General features: G+C 39.3%; 1 long non-coding RNA gene across 1 annotated transcript; it reads right to left on the reverse strand.

Moving 5' to 3' along the window:
- Positions 1-12,314: 12,314 nt before the first annotated feature.
- Positions 12,315-16,398, reverse strand: LOC107308552 (uncharacterized). The gene is made up of 3 exons (XR_001552851.3): positions 16,291-16,398; positions 14,807-14,955; positions 12,315-14,045 (listed from the first exon to the last, which is right to left on the reverse strand). It is a non-coding gene; the product is annotated as an uncharacterized LOC107308552 (long non-coding RNA).
- Between the last annotated feature and the right edge of the window lie 6,236 nt (positions 16,399-22,634).

Raw genomic sequence — 22,634 nt, forward strand, 5'->3', positions numbered from 1 at the left:
TATGTGGTATTCTTCCATCAGGGCAGAGAAGATGGAGACCAACTGTTCTTTTTAATGTACAGTTGCATTTTTTTCACTCCCATTTTTTCAGAACTTGGAAAAAATACCACCCCTTCTCACATACAGTGTATCCAAATTGTCAAGTTATTCCTCCTGGAGACAAAAGAAACTCTAGCACAGCTAAAAGAGCTTGAAAACTGTGGGCATGTGATTTAGCTCTCTTCCTTGTTATTCATGTGATGGGCTGGAACTGAAGGTGGAAGAAATGAAAGTCAGGGCTATGCAAGAACAGAGTGCAGGCAATGACTTAGAAGGAAAATGGATTAGGCAGAGTTTGTTTTGACAGCTTTTCAGGTAAAATTTGAGTCTGATAGGGAATGCAAGAACAATGACTTTCTGTTCCTTGTGCTGCCTCAGAAACAGGGTCAAAGAAAGAATTAGCATACAAATTTTCCTCCAAAATATAGGATAGTAAAAATTCTGAAGTCATCGTTTGCTTAGGTTAAAGTGAATTCAGAGACTGATTCTGATGGTGTTTTTTGGATGTTGTTTAGCTACAACTCAGGAGGGAGCATTGTGTTAATTGTGCTGGATAGGGCCCACCACTGTATTTCAAGGCAAACTACATCCAACATTGTGCAAACTGACACTGATTTAACTCTTCTTACCACTTATAACCTTTTTTCCACATTAAAAACAATATTAAAACCATATCGAAACATGATAAAATTGACACTGTACAAATGTCTGCAGCCTGATTCTTCTAAATCATTTTACTTATCTGTTAATACTGGGTTTTTGTTTTTTTTTTTCCCTCAATACTACCTGGCTGTGTATTTTAATCTTTTCAGTGTAGGATCATAAATCATAGAATGGTTTGGATTGACAAGGACCTTTGATATCACCTAGTTCCAGCCCCCTGCTATAGGAAGGGACACCTGCCTCTAGACGAGGTTGCTTAGAGCCCCATCCAGCTTGGCCTTGAATTCTTCCAGGGAGGGGACATCCACAATCCCACTGGGCAACCTGTTCCAGTGTCTCACCACCCTCATAGTAAAGAATTTCTTCCTAATATCTAGTCCAGTTCTACCCTCTTCCAGTTTAAAGCCATTTCCCCTTGTCCTGTTGCTACATACCCTTATAAAAAGTCCCTCCCCAACTTTTCTGTAGGCCCTTTCAGATACTATGTAATCAGGAACCATGTACTCTATGGGCCAGTTAACAAAAGCTTTGTAATTGCACAGGCATTGGTGCTTATGAAAGATATAAGTCTGGTTGTTTAAAATTGAAGTCTTCTGTTATCTCTGAGCAAGAATTGCAGAAAACTGCTACTATTCTAATGTGCTGAAGTATGCAGACCCTGGCCTGAAAGGAGGTTCAGATTCATTCTCCCATGAGGCTTTTACGACTTGACCTCCAACTGCCAAGTGTGTGGAGTTTTTCTTTTAATGTGGACACCTGTCAGGAGTAAATGGCTCAAGACTGCTCTTTTATTTCACATAAACTACTAAGCACCTCCTCAAATTTGTGCAATAAATAACACACAAATGACCTGGAAGAGAGTAGCATGCCATAGAGAGTATTGCAAAACCCGACCTGAAGAAAGACTGTGAAACTAATAGCAAGCAACTTCCAGATACTCAAAGACCACAACCTCCTCTTCAGAAAAAAATGAATAAAAATCCCACAAAATCAACAGGTGATAGTATCATACTCTGAACCATAGCTCTTTTTCTACTGTGACTTCTTTTGTGTGTAATATGCATATTCACAACTTATTTCTTTGCTTCATCTCTTGTCTGTTACTGACCACAGCATGCAGCCCTTCCTTGGACTGCGTATTAATTCAGATGTCTCTGCCATCCTGCTTCAGGCATTGTATGCATGCTAAGCTTTAGCTTCTCTCACAATCAAAGAGAAAAAAAAAAAGGAACAAAGAAACCATTATAGCTTTCCATTATTTATTTTAGTTTTTGTTTATTCATTATTTTTCTCTTCTACATTTAACACAGGAACTACATTAAAGATGTAAAATATCATATTTTTTTTGCATTAAATCCCTCACAATAGCTATTTGCTGCTCTACATAATTTTCTCACATTCATAGAATGCTTTAAACGAAACTTCTCATTCCATTCCATCTTGTTTTGTGTCCATTTACCTCCCAAGGAAATTAACTGTATTGCCAATGGATGAAGGTCTTAAGTGAAAAACTTTCTGGCAAAATGAAAGGCAAATAAAAAGTTAAGAAATTTCACTGGATGAGGCTGTAAGAATAAGTAGGGATTCAAGGAAAGATAGACAAAGAAGGCAAAGATGCACAATTTGAGCTGAATGCTGTACTAGAACAAGTTCGTATTGATGGAACAGTTATTAGAAGTCTTGAGAAAGAGTTTCCAGGAGTAAGACTGTGCTTGATTCTGGCCTGCAAAACAATAAAACCTTAAGTTTAGAAGTGTTACTTTCCCAGTGAGATTGAAAGTAGACTGAAAACTTTTCACACAAATGAGAGCTTCTTTGAAGTTGACCTAGATGTATTTGGAATTGCACCTGCGATGAGTAGAGGAAGGGAAGACCTGGTTCATAGAATCATAGAATCATAGAATCATAGAATCATAGAATCATAGAATCATAGAATCATAGAATCATAGAATCATAGAATCATAGAATCATAGAATTAGCCAGATTGGAAAAGACCTCAAAGATAATCAAGTCCAACCACAGCCTAACCATAGTACCCTAAGTCTAACTACCCTCTGCTAAATCGTATCCCTGAGCACCACAACCAAACGACTCTTAAACACATCCAGGGATGGAGATTTAACCACCTCTCTGGGGAGCCTATTCCAGTACTTACAACCTTTGCTACCAAACAGATTTTACTGTTTACACCTCTGACCAAAAGAGCAGTCACTTCCCACCTCCGCTGTGAGCTTCAGCCTTGTTTTCAGTCATGCAAAATCTCCAGAGATGAAGGAAACAATTTAAGGACTGTGAAATTGGTGATTTTGTAAGATTTTCCAGTTTTCAAAATTCTCCTCTCTGTAACAATGTCTACAGGATTTATTTATTTTTTTTTAAAAGAACTATGCTTTTAAGGGTTCTGAGAACCAAGTTTACTGTATCTTAGAGAAGCATCATCTGCCACAGTACAGCCTTTTCTTTTGTGGACCTAGATGATGAAGAGGATTCAGCAAGAAATAAAATTAGATTGTCAATAACGGAATTCATAAGCAGGAAATAAAAACGCAGGTACATTAAGTGAGGTTATTTTTGCCTGCTTTCAACACTCCATAGAAAAGCAATGTTTCTGATGATTTGATTTACTGACCTACTTTGCAGGAATCTATAGAAAGCTGTCTGTAGTTGTTGAATCGCATTTTTTTAGATGAAGTGCTGTTTTTCTTTCTGTGTACATAAATGTCTAAATATGATAACGACGTATACACATAAAAGCCAATTCAACTCATGGAAATGGATGGCAAAACCTCAGTAATGCAAGATCTGGCCTTGGTCAATTGGTGAAGATATTGGAAAGACAGAAATGTTATGAATGAAAGGTTTGCAATAGCTGTCCCTACACCTTTTTTTTTTTTATCTCATGACAGAAGCTGCTGTACTTTGTCTTATGTCTACCCAAGAAAGCTGGTAGTTCCAACCACCATATCTAACAATCTTTTAACTTGGGATATGATTTCCCTCAGAATACTCCTGTGGGGCAGGGGACTTGCTATTATTTTTATTTTACAGAAGGAAGAATGAACTACAGAGAAGTAGCTCTTCAAGGGCCCATGTGTTTGTGTTAGGGTAGGTACTTCCAGATAGGCTGAAAACACGTGATGTGTTTTCTTCTGCTGTTCTCCTGCTTGCTGCATCCTCACAGCTGTATGGGTTGAAGAAAATAGTGTAATCCTGGAACAATGTATGAGGGTAATGTTCAAACTGAGACTTAAGAAAGGAAGTGAGAGAAAAATCTAGCAAATATGTAATGCAACAGGCAGAAAGGAGAAAAAGGAGAACATCTTCTGTGGACCAATGCGCTGCATCAAATAATAATTAAAGGAGAAAAGGTAAATGCTAGAGGTTGCAATAAGAGATTGGATCCAGAGTCTGAAGCTTCCTCTAAACTCACAAAGTAAACTGAGCAGTCCTATTTTTTGACTGCTGCCTCTGCTTTATTTTTCTGTTTTTCTTTCTGAAAATAGAAGGATGCTATTAACAGTCACATAATTCATTCTGGTTTACGACCTGGTGGAGGAAATCAGCTCTAATGCTTTATGGCACCAAAGCAGAATATTTTTTCCATGTAGTTCTCTTACACTGATTATCTGCACTGTAAGAACCATAAATCAGTATCTAGTACAACTTAAAACATTTGAAGGTTAACAATTAAACATTATCTCTCCCTGCAAGTAGACAAAAAATGTCAGAAATGCATCTGGAAAGTCTGATCTTCAATGTATTTAATTTTTGCATCAATAAACATACAGGAATGTCCTCAATCCAGCTTCTGAGATTTATAGAGCAGAGTGTGTGTGCATATACATGCACATAAATATATATGCATTATATTCAAACAAGAAATATAGTCTTATTTTATTTTGCTTTACCGGCATCTTTAAGGGAAGATATTTCCCTGGAAAAGGGATAAGGTAGCAACGGTCTGAAAACAATGTGAAGACTAAAAGCTTTGAAAATGGGTAATTTCTGCTAAGGTCATTTTAAATTAAAAGAGATAGTCTACCTTCACCACGCCTCCAGAGGCTCAGTCTAAAACAATTTCTATGAGACAACTAGGCAATTAACAGTTCTGCTGCATCATCTCTCCAGCTCATGGTTACCCATACAAAGTCAGACTTAATCTCTCAGCCATGAGGACATGACTGCACCACTGACTGATATGACATGAGTAAAGGCTGGTATCTGTTGAAGTGTTAGATTATTGAGGTGAGGTTGCAGCAGAGGTCAGGTGTTAGAGAGGTCTGTCTCGTTATGACTTCTAGAACACGACTTTTTACTTTTGCCCCAGAAGGCAAAGAGCTTGATGCAACGTAAATAATCCGTGCTACACATGAGTTAAACATATACATAGGTGAGCATGTGGGATAAAAACACCCATTTAAGAAGAATCTGTATGTTCTGAGACATATTTAGCTTTTGCAAGGAGAAACAAGATTCCCTAGAAGACATGCAACTGTGCTATTTTTAAATAAGTTCTTCAATTTCTTTTATACCCTGAGAGAGTCTTGCAAGACTGGTCATGGGTCAGAATGCGCCTCTTAATGGGAAAGCTGTCCGAAATAATGTGCTAGCCAGGAGGACAGCTGCCACTCCCAGCTATTCACCTCTTTGCTAGCCTGGAAAATAACAGTTCTGTTCAGGCTTTCTTGGCTTTTACAAACGCTTTAGTAAACAGCAAATGACAATTTCAAGCTGTTAGCCCAGAATAGCCAAATGGTCAGCATAATGATGTCTGTCACAACAGCAAGGAAACGCTGTATTACCTTATTAAGTTATCATTTCTGGTAATAAATTCATGCCTTGTTTGCAGTCAAGAGAAGTGCAAAGGAAGAGAAATCGTCAGAAAAACCTGGAAAAGAATAAGAAGGCTTTGAAATTAAGCTTTGAAGGCCATGCAGTTTATCAGTGACTAAAGTTAACAAATGTAAGAACAAACCAATGAGAAGAAACAATTGCATCAATACCAGCATTTTGTATGAAGATTTCTGTTGATCTGAAGGTACAGTGCTACTGTGCTGTCAGCTGATAGAAATCAAGAATGAAACTGTACTGCAGAAATACTTCTACATTACTTATGCAAAAAGTATTCACTGGTCAGGGAAAAAAAGAAGTTGATATCATTCTGTGGGGCATGCTACAAAGAAAGGATGCTGCAAAAGCCTTGTAGGACAAACTAATATGTATTCATTAGAAAGTGGGATATTGATCATAAGCATAAACCTAATAAGAAATACAGGGAAACATCCAAGCTTTGTGGAGAAGAAAAAGAAGTATGAAAAGCTGTTAGAACTTCCTTGTTTTACTACTGAGGCCAGCTCACATGCTGCCACGTAACTCGGAGACTGAGTGCTGTAGGCTTAGCTCTTGATCAGTGTGGCTATAGAGCCAGGATACAAAATTGAGGAGAGAAGCATAAGAGAGTCTGTTCATGGCAGTGTGTTGGGGCCTCAGGCAGTCAAATGACAGCAGGAGACTATGGAAGCCTGATGATCTTAGGAGATAAGTAGCATAAACTAAGAGAAAGCTGACATCTTGGTAGTGATGGTGCTGTTTTTCAAGTACGAAGATGAGATGCGCTCACATGTACATAGGTTGCTCCAAAAGTACTGTCTCCTATTTATTTCCATGGAAACTGCAACAGATACAAATATCACAAGAACACTGTTTGACACAGCGAATTCTCAGCTACAAAACACTGTTTTTTAACATCAACATTTAAAATTAACTCATCATTTTCATCAGCGATGAGCAAAAATCTGCATAAAAATCTGCACCAATGGAGTTGACGCACTGTTTCACACCTGCTTTGATGACACTGTGGCTACAATGCACCACCCACCACTTCACTGTACTCACATCCACTGTTTGGTCACAACAGATGTTCAGCAGGTGTCAATGAATGTTGATGGGTGCCATCTTTTCTATATGGAGGAATACAGTGACGCACCTTCAGAAGCACTGCCATATCAGAAGCCATCTGTCAGACTGCCCCTCTGTTGCCATCTGTCACATGACAACAAAATATAATGGAATACTGAAAGGTTCAACCTCTGCTGCCATACCAACATTCACTTCTGAGGCAGTGGGCCAATACAATAAAACAGCATTATTTTCAGAGCAGCCAATGTATTATCACATTTCACATTCTAGTAAAAGCTGCTGGTTTCTGTGGTTTCACATCTCTTTCTTCTCCTTTCTGGCTTCTGATTAATTTTGAACTCATTTCGGATTTCCTGAAAAGTAGGGTGGGTCTACCACACTAATGCTTGCAAAGCAGAATGATGAAGAGAGGAAGCTATGTTTGTATTAAACCACGCCAATGCCATTGGTGACAGCAGAGGCCATGAATGTTCATTTTACTGGGAGCAGTAGAAAGTATTTTTCAGTGTGTGAAGAAACAGACCTGGTGAAGTACAGGGAACCAGGACAGATTTGGGAACTTTGTCAGGTGCCAAGGCTGGAAACATGGCTCTGCTCCACGATGGGACTTCAGTGATGTTGTCCATGTTCTGCTGCTTTGCCTGTGTGTGTGGTAAGGGAACTACAGGGCACTCCTTACCCAGGCCCTGGTCTGGGCAGCTGGAGGACTGTAATTTGAAGGGACAGACCTACACCCCAGCTGGTCAGCTAGAACAGCCTGAAATGCCAGGCAACAGCTCTAGGAGAACAAACCCCATGTCTGACAAAGCCAGCAGTGCCCTGCTGACATCTCACAGATATAACATCCATCAGCCTACTTAAAAGAGAGATTTTCTGCATTACAAAATTACACGAATGTACAGTGTGATTGACAAATGTTGGCATTCAGCAAAATAGATGCAAACTTCGTAACCTGACTATTCCACCAGAGAAAATGCTTGTGCCCTATGCTTCAAGCCACTGCTTAGTGCAGATGGAGATTAAGAGAGCATGTATGTAGACGGGTATGCCTTGCCTACCCATTTATAATAATTTTGATGTTATACTGAAGCCTCAGTAAGATCAACAGAGAGGCGAAATCCTCATGAGGAACAGCAGCAGATGTATGGCAGGATTGTTCTCACCTAACTTTAGATACCTAGACTGTTGGCATCTCCGTCTGAGCCAGCCTGCTCCTTTTGTAGCCAGGGAAAAGAAATAGATGCTTCCATTGGATGGTTCATCTGCTTCAGACTGCACCTACATCACAGTGAGATGAGATGCATCCTAGAAACTGCATAGGTCATGAAAGGACCTTGCAGTGAATAACCTAAATATAAATTTAAATGCTGGCAAAATCAAATTTAAAAGTTCAACTGAACATTTTTTTTTCCTTCTTTTTTCTTTTCACTCAAGGGATATTTTTAAAGCTACCCTTGTTTTCTGCTCTCTCACTGTGCGGTCTCATGAGCAGCTCTCTGCCTCCATGGGAGGGCTGCCTTGCAGTATAGGCCTCTGAGCAAGTGACACATGCTATGGGGTCAGGACTATCTCAAATCCCATTGCTACAGAACACTGTGCCATGAAACCTTGACTTTGATGCTCAGTCCACACGGGGATGTAGGTACAACCTTTACAAATTGAGGATGGGGTAGATTAACCCATTAAATAAGGCAGAGGTTTATTTAGTTCAATATGCAGGAGATTCGGGCAATCTATACTGTAATTACCTCAGTGATGATCGGATTGACCAGCAGATCCCTAGGGTCAAATGGTTCTCCTGTTATTGAGTGGGCACATATCCAGCTAACAACATACACTGGGTCTGGATTATTTTTTTACTGGTGCCAATAGCTGCAGATTTAAAACTAAAAAAAAAAAAAAAAAAAAAAAAAAAAAAAAAGGAAAAGAAGATCTTATCCCAATGCACTCTGTTCTGTAAGACAGAGTAACCTGGATCTTCCAAATGTATGCAATATGAGAGATACCCTGAGAAATTCAGTGCTTCCTTAAGAATGCTTTGCTCTGGGAGGATTAGAGTGTCTGTTTGGTGATCTTCCCTGTGGGATTTTGTTTCTGACCCCCAGGGAGATTTTTGATGCAGGCACACAGGGTACACACCTGTTTGCCTACCCACCTTGGGACCTTGCTGCCCTGGCATCCATCAGCAGACCTGTCTGCCCAGAGCAGTGCTAAGGCAGCAGTTTGTGCCTTGTGCTACTTCACTCAAAACCTGTCTTGAGGGGCAGGTGCAGGAACTTGTTCCCTTTGGCTACTTACTAGATGTCTTGTTAATTTTGTTTCTGAATTAAATATATGATGAGCTATATGCTGTAGCATTCTAATTCGAAAACAACAGGAACACCAGAAAATACTTATTATCCAATACTTCATTTCAATATTCTTTCAAATTAAAATTCTCCCTGGATATTTTTTCTGCCTTTCCATGTCACATTCAGTGTCCATGATATTTAATTAGAGAAAGACCATGAATTTAGCCTAAAGGAGAGAAAGCTTTTGACTAGGGATATACGTTATCTGACTGTTGATGGCAAATCATTTTGAGAGAATACTTTCTTCTGAACCCCCTCAGGTGAGTCACCGCCTCCCAGCAGCTGGAGCAGTTCGTCTTCTTACACAACTTCACTATAATCGGGACTTCTGGAAAGATTCAACTTAGAAGCGTGAGTTACCAACACAGTCTTTCCCTGGATGCCAAAACCAACGCATAACTACAGCCTGATTCTCCAGATTCATGATTAGCAACGCCAGAACTCCCCACCCAGCCATCAATTTGCCTTTAAACTGAACACATCTTAGAGCTGTACGCAGACAAATCAATGACAGACAGTAACTGCAGTTTCCTGCAATATTGTTTTACAAATCACTTTACTGTCTACCACATCTGAAATAGTTTTTTGTTTTAACAGCATAATTTAAAACTTGCTTGAGGTGCATCAAGTGAATAATAGGCTGGCAGCCAAAATATGCCAAAGGTATTAAAATTTACATTAAGCAGAGATTTGCAGGAAGCTCTGAACTATAAAATCTTCCTGATTAAAGTGTGGTTCTGGGCTGAAAACTATGTATGAAAATATGAAATACGGCACCTGCTTGATGTTTGCTTTAGAGATTAAGAATTTTCACTGTAGCCCTGTTCTTGTTTCTGCTGCAAAACATTCTCTGGAACAGAAAAGTAATTTGGATTTTCTTTACATTCCTGTATCCTTACAGTTATTAACTCAGCTTTCAATGTGGGGTTTGTTGTGCCCCCTGAAATTTTGCTGTTGCTGTTTGTTTGTACCAGGTACAAGGATAGTGTGTTTGTTAGCACCTCGATTGGGTGTTAATAATCAGGTTTTCATTGTTCCAGTCTCTACATGTGAGAGCTCAGATTTAACCAGGTGATAAAGACAAGGAGAATTCAGAATCATAAGAAGATTTATTGACGTTTCCCCTGTTTTGCAAGTGGGGCCAAAAGGACCAGAGCAGGAATAAGAACTGGGTCCCCTGACTCTGGGCCCTATTCACTGAGCAATATTATTTTCTGAGTAAATTTCATGACAAGTATTCCCTGACCAAACCAGCTTAAAATTTAAGAACAATATGAAAGCAAAAATGTGGTGTCTGGGAGGAAGCAGTGTGACTGCAATAAGATGAATAGCAATTTGCTCCAAATGGATTTTCCTGCTTGTTCTCACCATCTCTTTTTCTTTTCCCATCCCCTTCCCACCTCCTGACACAGCCCTTCCTTGCTCATCAGTGAGGCAGTGCATCCTGCGAGCTGGCAGAGCTCTGCACTGTGCGGCTTCCTGCCAGGAGGGTGAGTGAGCTGCCACACACAGGGCTGGAGTAACACCCAATTTGGTGCAAGAGATGGGGTTAAATTATGCCATCAGCAGAAGAGACTGCAAAGCCTAGCAGCCAGAAGCTGTTAAAGCAGCTCAGTCTTCCCTGTTGAACAGCACCCAAATGAAGGCTTTTCTGATTTTTTTTTAATTTTTACCTTTCTGTTGTTGGCATTATTATTGAAGATTGTGATTGCCTCTACACAGGGGAGCCATGAGAACATCCAGCACTCCTTCTCAACCTGGAACATCAGCCTGTGCAGAAATCCCCTTGTGGCTAAGTATCTAAAGAGGAATTTTCAGCCCTTTAATTATCATTGCTAGTGACGCTGTGAGAGCAAGAAAAATACCAGGCTGTAATTTTCTGTCCCAGGTGAGCTTTGCAGTGATGGAAGTTCATTAAACCATCTTCTGAAAAGAGTCTACTTGATCCTGAAGACATGCGGCCATCAACCTTAAAAGATGATGGCTGTCATTTTTCAAACTATCGGTACTTCTTTAGGTACCCGCTTCTCTCCAAAGGCTTTCAGTCAGAGGGAAACTCACGTTCAAAGAAACGGACAGCAACCAGTTTAGATAATCATCAGTAATGCAGTTTTACTCAGATCTAAATTGTTGCTTAAGAAAGCAAGACTGAAACTTGGCCAGCTTAGAAAGCAACTTGGGAAACTTCATTGAAGTGACAAACTATGTGTCTGCTAAGGAAATAGGCTCTTGTGCACAGGGAAACAGTGTTAAAGTCAAAACCACACAAGGCTTATTAAAATCGTATTGAGTGTTGGCAGTGAATAAGTGCAGATGGCTTTATGAAAGCAGCTTCCTTATGCTTAAAAGAATAGAAAATAAAGACAACACAAAAACAATTAACAAAATGCCGTTATTGCTGAGGTAGAGAAGTAGGAAGGCAGACAAAAGAAATTACCAAATGTCAGGATGAATTTGCTAGTTGGCAGTGATGTTGCTTAAAAATGAAGTAGGTGAATGCACATTTACAAGTTCTCAGCTGTCAGCTGCCAAGAATGAAAGTCGCACATCTGGCTAATAAAATAGATTTGCTCCTGATTGCCTGGTTTCTAACAGTGTTAGCTGGAGAGGTAAAAATTCGGGAAAATGCTCTTAGCCCTAAGGAGGCTGTTCTGTAACACAATCCAACATGAATCTTCCCATATCTTTATAATATCTGCATGAAATTCTCTGAAAATTTCAGCACTTCCTTAAAATTGTTTTTTTCTGAGAGGATCAGTGTTTGTTTATCGGTCTTAGTTTTCCTTGTGCTTTCATCCTTCTTTCTGCAGCCCCAGGGAGATATTTGGTATGCTGGCTTGCTCTGATCAATGAGGAATGAGCTCCTACACAAGGTTCCTTTCTTCTCTGCCCATCCATCAGCTGACCTGCAACACCTGGCACAGAAGAAGGCAATAGAAAGTTGATATATTGCAATTCCTGCATCCTCCAGATAAAGGTGTGGGGCAATAGAGAACTGGGAGGATGGGGTAGCTGTATGAAAGATAGGAAGAGAAGGGAAAACAGGGCAGGGATTCTGTGGAGTTGTGCAGGAACACGGGAGATAGAGGTCATAGCACTAGGGTGAAGGTCCCGGCTTAAAACTGATACAGGTGTTAAAGTATACGTAAAGGACATCGATTTTAGCATTGAGTTTTGACAGTTCCTTTGGGCATGCCACAACTCATTTTCACTTTAAAGAAATTTCTAGGGCTAAATCTTTCATTTTTTTTTTTTTTTTCTTGAGCTATTGGACCTCTTTGCAGGGCCAGACTCATTTCTGATTCTCATGTTTGATTTCACTTTCTGATTCTGCAGATCAGCTGGCACTTGTTTCACTGAGATGAAAAAGCATCCTCAGCCCAGGCGTGATCTTTATTCTTTCATGCCCAAGCAGTACACTCTGACTGCCTATTTATCTCTCCTAAGGCCTGAGAGTCAGGGTATTGCATATCCCAGAGTTGTCAATAAAGTCACTCATGTATCTATGAACTACTTTTTGTTTCCTCTCACAGGCTCAGGCATTCACTATTTATTTAATACCACTTTGACAGTACATTTTAGTGAGGTTGGAAGTTGAACAGTTTTACTGCTGTTGAGCTACAGCCAAAGATGCTTCTTTCTCATCTGGGAACGGAAAAAGACAGAAAGTGTAATAAATGTGTTTTTACTTTATTTCTCTATGTCAATCACAGCCACTGCATGTATAGAATATCACAAGGCCACACAGCCTCCAGGGCCACATGTGACTTACAAAGAGCTCCAGTGTGATTTCCAAGCTGAGCATGTGCCTTTGTGACCAAAGGCTGTACTTGTGTAATCCACATCTCTGTCTCTGAGTGGAATGGAGTTCAAGGAACCATGGAAACTGAGGTACTGGGTTGTTCTGGGACTCAGCTGCATGTCCAGCCCAGGCAAATTGTGAAGGAGTGGTTTGTATATGACACTTCTGGTGGTGTTTATCTTGATGAAGTTTGGTTGGTGTGTCATTTTGGTGAAGTTTTTGGCATGTAACTTGTAAGATTGGGAAAGTTTTTAGTTTCAGTTTGCACAGGTGTGGCAGATGAAGTGAGGCAAATATGTTCTGCCCAAGGCAGCACTAAGGAGTTAGATTTTGGCCTGGGTTCACCCTTCCTGGCCTAGGGAATATTAAGAAAACAAGGTTGCATTGTACCTTATCTACTTAGTAGAGAAATATATGAATATTCATAGGGCCTTGGAGACCATTTCTGATCTGAATTACACTCTGAGCTGACTGAAATGGTGAACAAATTCCTTCTACCTATTATCCCCATGTTGAGACAAGAGTGAAGTGTGACACCATAAAGGGGTCACTTTAATCTTTATTTAACAGGCATCTTTAGTTATGAACAATGTGATCAAATACAGTGAAAGCAAAGACTTCAGTATGTCAAGGCAATATTGCACATACCACTGTCTATGTCACATTATAACACAGATAATAAGATTTCTTGTAACTTGCTGATCATTAAGGGTGTCTTTGGTGAGCACGATGAGCTTTAAGGTAACTTCACAAGTACAATCACAGTTCTAAGCAAAGAATTTTTCATCTGACAGTCAGCCACTACAGCTAACCAGGATGAACCACCAAGGCCCAGTGTATACATTCCTGCACATAAGAGGAATGAGCCACCTTAGGCTGTTTGGTTTATTTTCTCTGTATTTACAGTGCTCTTGCAGACAGAGGGTTCATTTATATGGAATTAATTTATGTACGTAAGCTGTTATCAGCCGGCTTTTGTGGGTGGATGAGGAAAGGAGTGGTTTGAAAATCCCTGAGAAGTCTTGATGAACAGTAGAGGAGATGATCTTCTGCCAGATGTAAGTTAAAGAAATGGAACAAGCATACTATATTGGAGTCCTCTACTGACAGGAAGCCCTTCATACAAATGGGTGTAATTTGTTATGGAATGTCAGGAGCAAATGTCAGCATTTTCTCTAATGTACTTGAAGTAGCAAGCAACTGGAAGGCCACGAAAGCAGCTGGTTGCAGAAAGGTCTCCAAGCCAGGGTGTGTAAAATGTGTGCATGTACCTAGGATATAAAGGAAAATACAGAAGGTAATGTGACAGGTTCATAACATGGAAAAGTAAATTGCTGTGTTAGGAAATACTATAATCTTCTTTATGCTTGAAAGCCATAAAGATTTACAATGTACAGGTTAGTGGGTAGCAAATGGGGTGGCAAGAGCAGGCAGATCTGCACAGCAGCAGCAAGCGGATGAGGCCAGTCAGCAGCAGCCTAAAACAGACTAACAAATAAGGACCTCCTTGCCTTGTATTAGACTTATCAGTAACACCATATGGCATATAGACTACTCGGGTCTGAATGTTTTGTAGGATCTGCCCTCCATTTGGACTTTTCTGAGGCCGCTCTGTGAGGAGGGGTGGGGAAGAAGCTGTGAGAGTTGCCCATCCTCATACAGATAGTGGTGAGAGGTGGGTCACATCATTGACAGGGAGCCTTGGGGATGTTCAGATATAAGCAAACAAGGAGGCCAGGTCACTATTTTAGTGGGACTGTAGCTCTGGGAACGCTGCCTAATACAGTGTGGGAGATGTGAGTAATGATATGTATTTGTGTCCACACAACCATGTATCTTCATCTTCCACTTCAGGTTCTGTAGACTCATTTACTCATGATTTATTACTCGGTGTTTCCAACGTAATGTTTATTACACTATTCTTTTCCTCTTGATAAAGCACTATGGTTTAACACTTTGGATCCGGTGTTTGTCATGGGTCAGATACAGTTCATAAGTTCTTAAACCATGATGCTGTTTTCTAGATACTCACATGAGAGCTGGAGCAAGTTTTGCTTAAGATTCAGAGAAGCTTCTACTCTTGGGAACTAATCTTCTTTGCTGCTTAGCAGTGTCTTGCACAGGCATGACATAATGATGTCTTGAGAAGTTGTCAGTTGTAATGTCTCTTTCATTGTGCAGCTTGAGATAACAAAATTAAGAAGGGTTATCATAAACTTCTTACTTAACATTCTGTTACACCTCATAAAAACAAGACCACCTTAGACATAACAGTAACTTTATTTTATTGACAACTGAGGAACTCCATTCACAATCCTGGATTTTACATTCGGTGTTTGTAGAGGATATTCACCAAAATGTCCAGCCCATTCTTTTATTGGAGATGGTTTGCCAGAATGGGCAGAATGGTTACTGTTTGTTATTGATGAACGCAGGTAGTCTTCTCATTAGCTATTACAGTTCAGTCTGGTATAGTGATGTAACTTAACATCAAGGGCAGTTTAAATTACCTCACTGGCTAAGAACTGTAGCAGTGAAAACATCTGATTGATGATCCCTGGTGGATTATGCTGTGGCAGCTGAAGAAGTTACTGCTCCAGCTGTGGGGGAGGTCACCAGTCCAGCCTAGTGCAGCTGAATGTGACAAGGAAAATGAATCAAAGCTGAGAGGCATTTTCCTCTAGTTTGGAGAGAGTTGTTTATCCAGGCTTTGTATTATACAATAAGTCTTGTGTATACTTTGAAGGCAGTTTGATGCTAGGCTCCATTCAGTATCAGCCACTCAGCATTCAGTGTTCCTTCTGCATCCTGCTGATCAAATTTTAGCGGAATGAATCTTTCATCAAACTTCACATAGATAAAAATAGCTTGTGCTTCGAGTGAAAAAAAGTGTCTTCAGCTTTAATGCATTTCCACCTACCACCCTGCTGAATTTCACCATTGTCCAAAACATGCAGCTTGCTTCTTAGTGCACAGCCTACTCCCAGAAGACAGGCTGAGCTACTTAAGTCTGCTTGCAGATTGTATTTGGTGCAGGCATGTATGTTCCTCATTTCACCATTGCTGTTTGTATTAATCAGCATTCATTCAAATTGCTGACATAACAGTCAGTAAGGTGAACGTATCTCTTCTGCTGTGCTGACTGGATCACTGCACAGATTCCCATTCTTTTCTTTCTTTTCTCACTGGCACTGAGCATTAGCAATATTAATCACTGATTTCCTTTTACCAGTTAACAGGCTGTATCGCCGTGGTGATGTGCTAGAATTTCCATTTCCTGATGCATCTTACAAATGTCACTGAAATTTATCACCCAAAACTGCTCTTTGGGATACACTGGGTATCTCTGTGATGTCTGTATTCCCAGAAGAGCAGCGATATTTAATTCTTCAGCCTCTCCAGATAAATAACAACTAAAGTCATTTGCTAATTTTCTCTTGTACAGTTTCCTCTCAAACTTTTCACCAGAGGTGGAAGACCAGGTTTTCCCATGCTTTTGCAAGCACGAGCACCTACCTTGTTGCTTTCACTCTTTGCATCAGGTCAGAGTGCCTGGGAGGACAGCAGAGTGGGATTCACCTTGTCTAATCCTCTGAGTCACTCACCCAGCTCTTTTAATGTCTGGTGAGAAACACACTTTCAATGTGTGATTCATCTCACCCTAATATAGAAATCCAAAACAGGTCAAGTGTGCATTCTAGAAACTCCTGAAGTCAGATGAGCTGAATCTCTTCTCAAATGTCCCCAGAACTGCTGTCACTTGCAGTTCTGCTGGGAATACTTCTATTTATTTCCCTGGTGTTGCTGAGCATAATGTTGGGTGTCACTGCATCTGTTGCTGTTTCCTTGAAGTTGTCTCTGTGTTAATACGGTGGAATGCTTTGCATCCGTTTGGATTTCTATGAATTGTAGTAGTCATTATTGGTGAAACCGCTATTTTTCCTTAGTAAACTGATCACAAATCATGCACCCAAACACCTCGAACTACCCAGTGCTACACAAGTTAAGAGAAAGTACTCATTCTTTTTTTCTAATTCTTGTTTTTGGCAACAAAACTACAGGGAAAGAAGATCATTTCAAAGTCACCCACTTCTAAATTCCCACTTCTAGCTGAAGGCACATGAGAACAATGCTTAAATATATGTAAATATGCAGTTTAGCTATTGCATTTTAGCTAAGTTTAGCAACAATACCTCCTTTTTCCACTCACTTTATTATTCATGTATCTTTTTTCTTGTAATAGAATCATAGGTATGAGACAGCGCTGTGGCTGCTGAATTGTTTTTATCTATTTCCAGGTAAAATATGTCCAGAAGACTTTCCAGCCTTTACATTCAACTTGCTACAACAATGATGCAACATATTGCCAGGATATAATTTTCTTTTTCTTTATGGTATGAAATGTTTATACCTCATAGAGTCAATATGCTCACTAATTCCTGTATTTCCACAGCACTTTCTGTACTACTACTATAACATCAAGCTTTGGAACTGCTTGTCTCCCTAGTGTAGGCCATTTCAAAGGACTCCAATCAGTGCAGCCATGGCCAGTGGTGTTCCAAACAAGCAATCCCCGCTGATAGCCCCAGCAGGGAAGTGCCAGTTCCCTTTCACTGGACTATTCTGGCTGATCCTCAATCACATTCAGACAGCTTATGGAAGATGTTTGTATGTCTCCAAATAAATGATGTCTCATCTCATTTATTATGTGATTAGCCTCTTGGACTGTAACCCCTTTTATTCCTAGCTGAATGTTACACCCTTTGCCACAGAGGAATGCGAGAAATTCATCGTGTTTTCCCAGAGTTAATTGAATCAAGAACCTTGGACTGAATTTATAGTTCTCTTCAGAATTTGCAGTTTCCAGGTGGAATTGTGAAGGTACCATCATATAATTTTAATCAGCCTCTGCTTGTTTGCTGTTTTGTTTTGAAATCTCCTGCTATGCTATGGAAGAGCTGTAACCGGGCATATTCACTAATGCCCCGTTGTCCATTCATTACTCTGTTTCCAGTTCGCTGTATACTGCAGCTTTGTCTTTGTATTTGTTGATAGAGCATTCAGACATTATTTTTCTGCTGCTGATCACGTGTCTAATCGAAATTTTGCTGGAAGAAATTTTCCTTTTGGAGGTAATCAAACTTCAAAGATAGAAGAATAAGTAAGAAAAAGATGCTAGCTGTCATTCTATTTCCCTTTCTGGGCATTTATAATGTAGCCAGCAACACCAAACAGTGTTTACTATTCATGATGCAGTGCTATGTGGCACTGAGCAGGAGCTGCTGCATGTTTTGTAGGTATATGATCTTTCTGGTTAAACCTTTAGATTTTTTTTCCTATGATTCTGAGAGGGGAAAATGTGGATTTTTTTACTCCTCCTTTGTATAAGACTTATTCACAGACCTTCTCTTCACTCTGTAGTGTGGCATATACATATTCCTTTCTTCATTCTTTTTATGCTTAATGATATAAAAGAAAATGAAGCAGAGAATAAAGACCAGTTTTCTGTACTTACATTATCATTTTGGTTTGCAGCAGTGAAACAATTTTGATCACCTGCTTCTATCATGATAAATTATTTGGTTATGTAGGTAAACCTATTGAATCTTACATATCTTTCTGTAGAGACACCAAAATAAGCACAGTCAGCATGGCCTCAAATTCACTTGTACCATGTCAATGTTGGTACTTAGTAACCACTGACTTTAAAAAATCCATTAGAAACATTCTCTTTTGGCTGCGGCCTGAGAATATTGATTTCAAAACTAGAAAGTTTTAAATCAGATGGTTGCATGAGGACTTCCCACAAAAAAATGATCTCACTTTTAGGACTATGTGATCAATTTCACTTGAAACGTTCCTGATTATTATAGCTGGCAGCACGTATCCTAGCAAAGCTAATCAATAAGCACTAACACACAGATTGATACCATCCTCTGTCAGGCAGTTAGGATATAATGTGTTTGCAGAACAGGGTCCTGGGAGTAAAAAATAAAAGAAAAATGTATTATTTTATTGACTGTGCTCTTATGACCCGCTCGCTATACATTTTCACTCCATCTGTCACAAGGCAGCTGGGTTAACCATATATGCCCATGAAGCACTTCATGTAATGATAACAATTCTGCAGTGAACTATAATTTGACTTAATTAAATATTAATTTCAGAAGCTTGTAACCCAATCAGATTTAATTCTGGTATTTACAGAAATGTTCAAGGATACTTTTTCAACCAGAGCTAGCCACAAGCCAGATTGAAATGTTCTGCCTCTAGTCATTGCAGTGGCAAATGTGTTCAATTACAGAATTTTGTGAAATGGAAAAAGAATTTGTTTTCTTTGCCATTCTTGTGCTTCAAGGAGATAAAATCATTTCTACTAAAATTGAAAACAAATGAACCTCTAGACAAGCTGCTTTTATTGTAAGTGGAAACTATCCGGAAAAAAAAAGAGATTTACCTTAGCTTCCACCTTCATCTGCATACAATGAATTCCAGTGGAGTGGGAAAAATACAGTTTGAAGGCAGCCTCACCTCTGGCAACAGCAGCCTTTAATGCACTGCATGTCCTAATGGTTCTTGATTAACTCAGGCAAAGGAGGTCAGCTCTGACCCCTTACAGAAATACATATGGTACTCTCCTCCATATCAGTCTGAAACACAAGAAAAGTGTTTTCAGGTAGATATTACAGAAATTAAATTAAATTGAAGAAGAATGTTATTACTGAAGACTTCATCACATTTCTGAGAAAATAATGGAACACTTACTAAGATATTAGACTGAGCTTGAGATCTGTAATGAATAATATGAAAAAGATTGTGAGGAAACTCACTGAGACCATACGATGGGACAACAAGAACTTGCCATGTTAACTGTTGTGTATTAGGCGTAAAGTCTTCAGTTAAGATGGAAGTGCAGTGACAATGGATATTGTGTGGACATTTTAGGCACAGCTACCAAAAGAAAAGAGATATGTAGCAGAAATAGACTGGAATTTCCAACCTAGAACTATTGTTCAGCAAAAGTTAGCACTGAGATAAGTGTAACTAAGAACAATCTTATCAGAACTTATGACTGGTATGGAAACAACAGCTGTTCCTACATGTGATCTTGTTTCTAGAGCCAAAGATCATGGCAGAGATGCTGCATAAAAAATAACACATTTACAGTCCTTAGCAGGCTATGGATGTCTGTCATCTATAGCAAGTGTACAAGCTAAGCTAATAAAATGAACCGTGTTGACAGCACAGGAAAAAAGAAAAAGAAAAAAGAATTAAAAAAACAACACTTCTGAAGAAAAACAGGTTTATCTGAGTTGTCCAAGGAAATGCTCCAACTATTCAATACACCATGTACTCATCCTAGAGAACTATTCTAATTGTGTAGATGCAGGTTTATACCAGTAGATATGGGTAGCAGGAGAACTGGGTAAGTAGCCATGCATACTAATACTTTTTCTCCCAGACATACTAGATTGGACATATTAAAGACTGTAAATACACATGACATTTGTATTTCAACCTGTAATCCCTAATCCCTATTATTTTCAGTCTGACAGGCTAATGCAAAATTGGATTCATCATCTGTGAACCACTGTTTGCCTACTTCAGGTATTACTTTTACTATGAAAATAAGATTTAGAATTCTTGCAGCTTTTGGTGGTTAAAAAATAAGAAGAGATTGGGATTTGTAGAACAATGAAAGGACAGGCAAAGCTAAAGAAAGATACACTCTCCTCTCAGCAAAATCAGCTGTATTATGAATATGTATTCCAAATGTGTTGCACTCCTATCTCTCATACCAGTCAATGGCTGCAGATCTTTCTGTGCAGTTTTTCTGTGGTCATATGCAGCTTTGACTGGAAATAAATTGATGGAACCTTCTCAGCCTTCCAGAGCAGGGGAGATAAGATGCCTCATATTGCTTGTATGCACTAGAAAGTCTATTAAAAGGCCACAAATGCAGCAAGTGCTGACTGTATCCCAAGATGTAACAGGTGACAAATCAAATAAACCAGGCCATAGCCTAGCCAGACATTAACGATTTTTGGGATCCTTGGGACACTGTCAGTTGCCAAAAATTTTACACATGGTGCTGCCTGTTTGTTTGCATCCTCCTCTGCCTGCAGCTGTAGGATGTTTCTTAATGGATGCCTTAGCATTCTTGTTCCTCTGAAAATCAACTAATTTTACCGAGTTCTTCTGGCAAAGAAACAGAACTTCTTATCTTGCCTCTTGCTTGGTCTTTAAAAAACTGTTATGCCCATTGTTACTCAGTGCTGACTCAAAGCATGATTCTGCAATTTCAGTTTGGTGTCACTGTTTATTCTCTTCTCATGCATTCTTCTATCTTTGAAGATAAACAAAAATAGAGTATTATTTCCCGTTTAAACCCTCACCTTCATAGACCAAAGATTCCCCAGCATACTGAATAGGATTTTTGCTTTTACAGCTTACTGTCTTTTAATTAATTTACATTATTTGTTTTACAACTGTTATCTGATACTAGAAAAAAGAAAATGTGTTATCTACTTAATATAAGGGAAGGTAGACAGCGTAAAGAGAAGACCATCAACCAGTATAAATCAAGATTGAATTGGAATAGCTGGCTTGTGTTTCTAACTTACTGTGCTTGCAGATGTAGGAATCTGCTGAAGACAGAGGGAAAATGTGACCATTAATATGATGCTGCTTAATATGTAGGTGACTAATTCTCTAAATGGGAAGCAAATACCGGATCTGTTGAAATCAGTGGGAGGTTAGATCCTGAAATACACTTGTGTATCTGGTGCTTATGGATATATTTATACAGCACAAGTTCTACCTATATCTTGTCAGTAGAAGAATGTTTCAGATCACCTGAGTAAGGTGTCCGAGCTAGACAAGGTGACAAGCAATATAAAGGATTAGGCATGAGAACTTCTATAGAATTTAGACTCCTGATCCATGAAAACTTTTCTACCTTGTTATACCAATAGGACATTAAGAGGACTTGGTTATTTATTTCTTTTCTCATAAAGTGGAGGTCATTGCAATAACATGGGTAGCTGAAGGAGAACCAGAGGGGCAAATTGGTTTTAGCCCACTACTGAGCTGAATCAACATTCCCACTAAGACGGTTCTAAACATTAGGAACCCGTAGACATCTTTAAGACATCAATGATATAAGACTGTTCTGGAGAGAGAAGCTCTGAAGTCCCTACAACTTGAATAAAACAGGGTGACTCACTGCAGGTGAGTCAATTCAGACTTGAGAAAGTAATTGAAACTAGCAAGTCTAATACTGTTTCTGATTGTACAGGGATACACATCTTCAAAATTCTTGAAGTATATGTATGGAACCAGTAGAGGTGAATTCCAGAAACTTCTTGTGCTGTATTGAACAGGTTTTCATCAACATTCAAATCACTCATAATTTATTTGCTCTCTTATTTACATTACATTCAAAATAGAAGATAGTAACTACATGGACTCAAAATCAGTTCTATAATACGGGGGAACTTTCCTTAGAAAAGATATCTTTAATCAGATATTTTGGTATATACAGGTAAAACTGTACAAAAATTCTCTCCTATTTCTCTGTGAATGTTGGAATTTCTGTTTTCAGCTTTTTATGCATAATCTATGAGAAATAAATGATGTGTCAGTACACAAATGTGCCAAGAGAATGCTGATATATCATGTGTTTCACTCTCAATTATCCATGGGCTGTTTATCCAGGTTGCAGATTAACTCTGTGAGACAATAGAGATGGCTCTCTGCACAGCTGGTTGGTTTTGGCTTGTATCAGTGCAGGTGCAGTAGAAGCATTTCATCAGCTTTCATCTAACACAGATGCCACACCAGTAACACTTGTAAATGTG

The sequence above is a fragment of the Coturnix japonica genome, chromosome 1 (assembly GCF_054131305.1).
Source record: "Coturnix japonica strain WE chromosome 1, WE-NBRP24, whole genome shotgun sequence".
NCBI classification, from domain to species: Eukaryota; Metazoa; Chordata; class Aves; order Galliformes; family Phasianidae; genus Coturnix; species Coturnix japonica.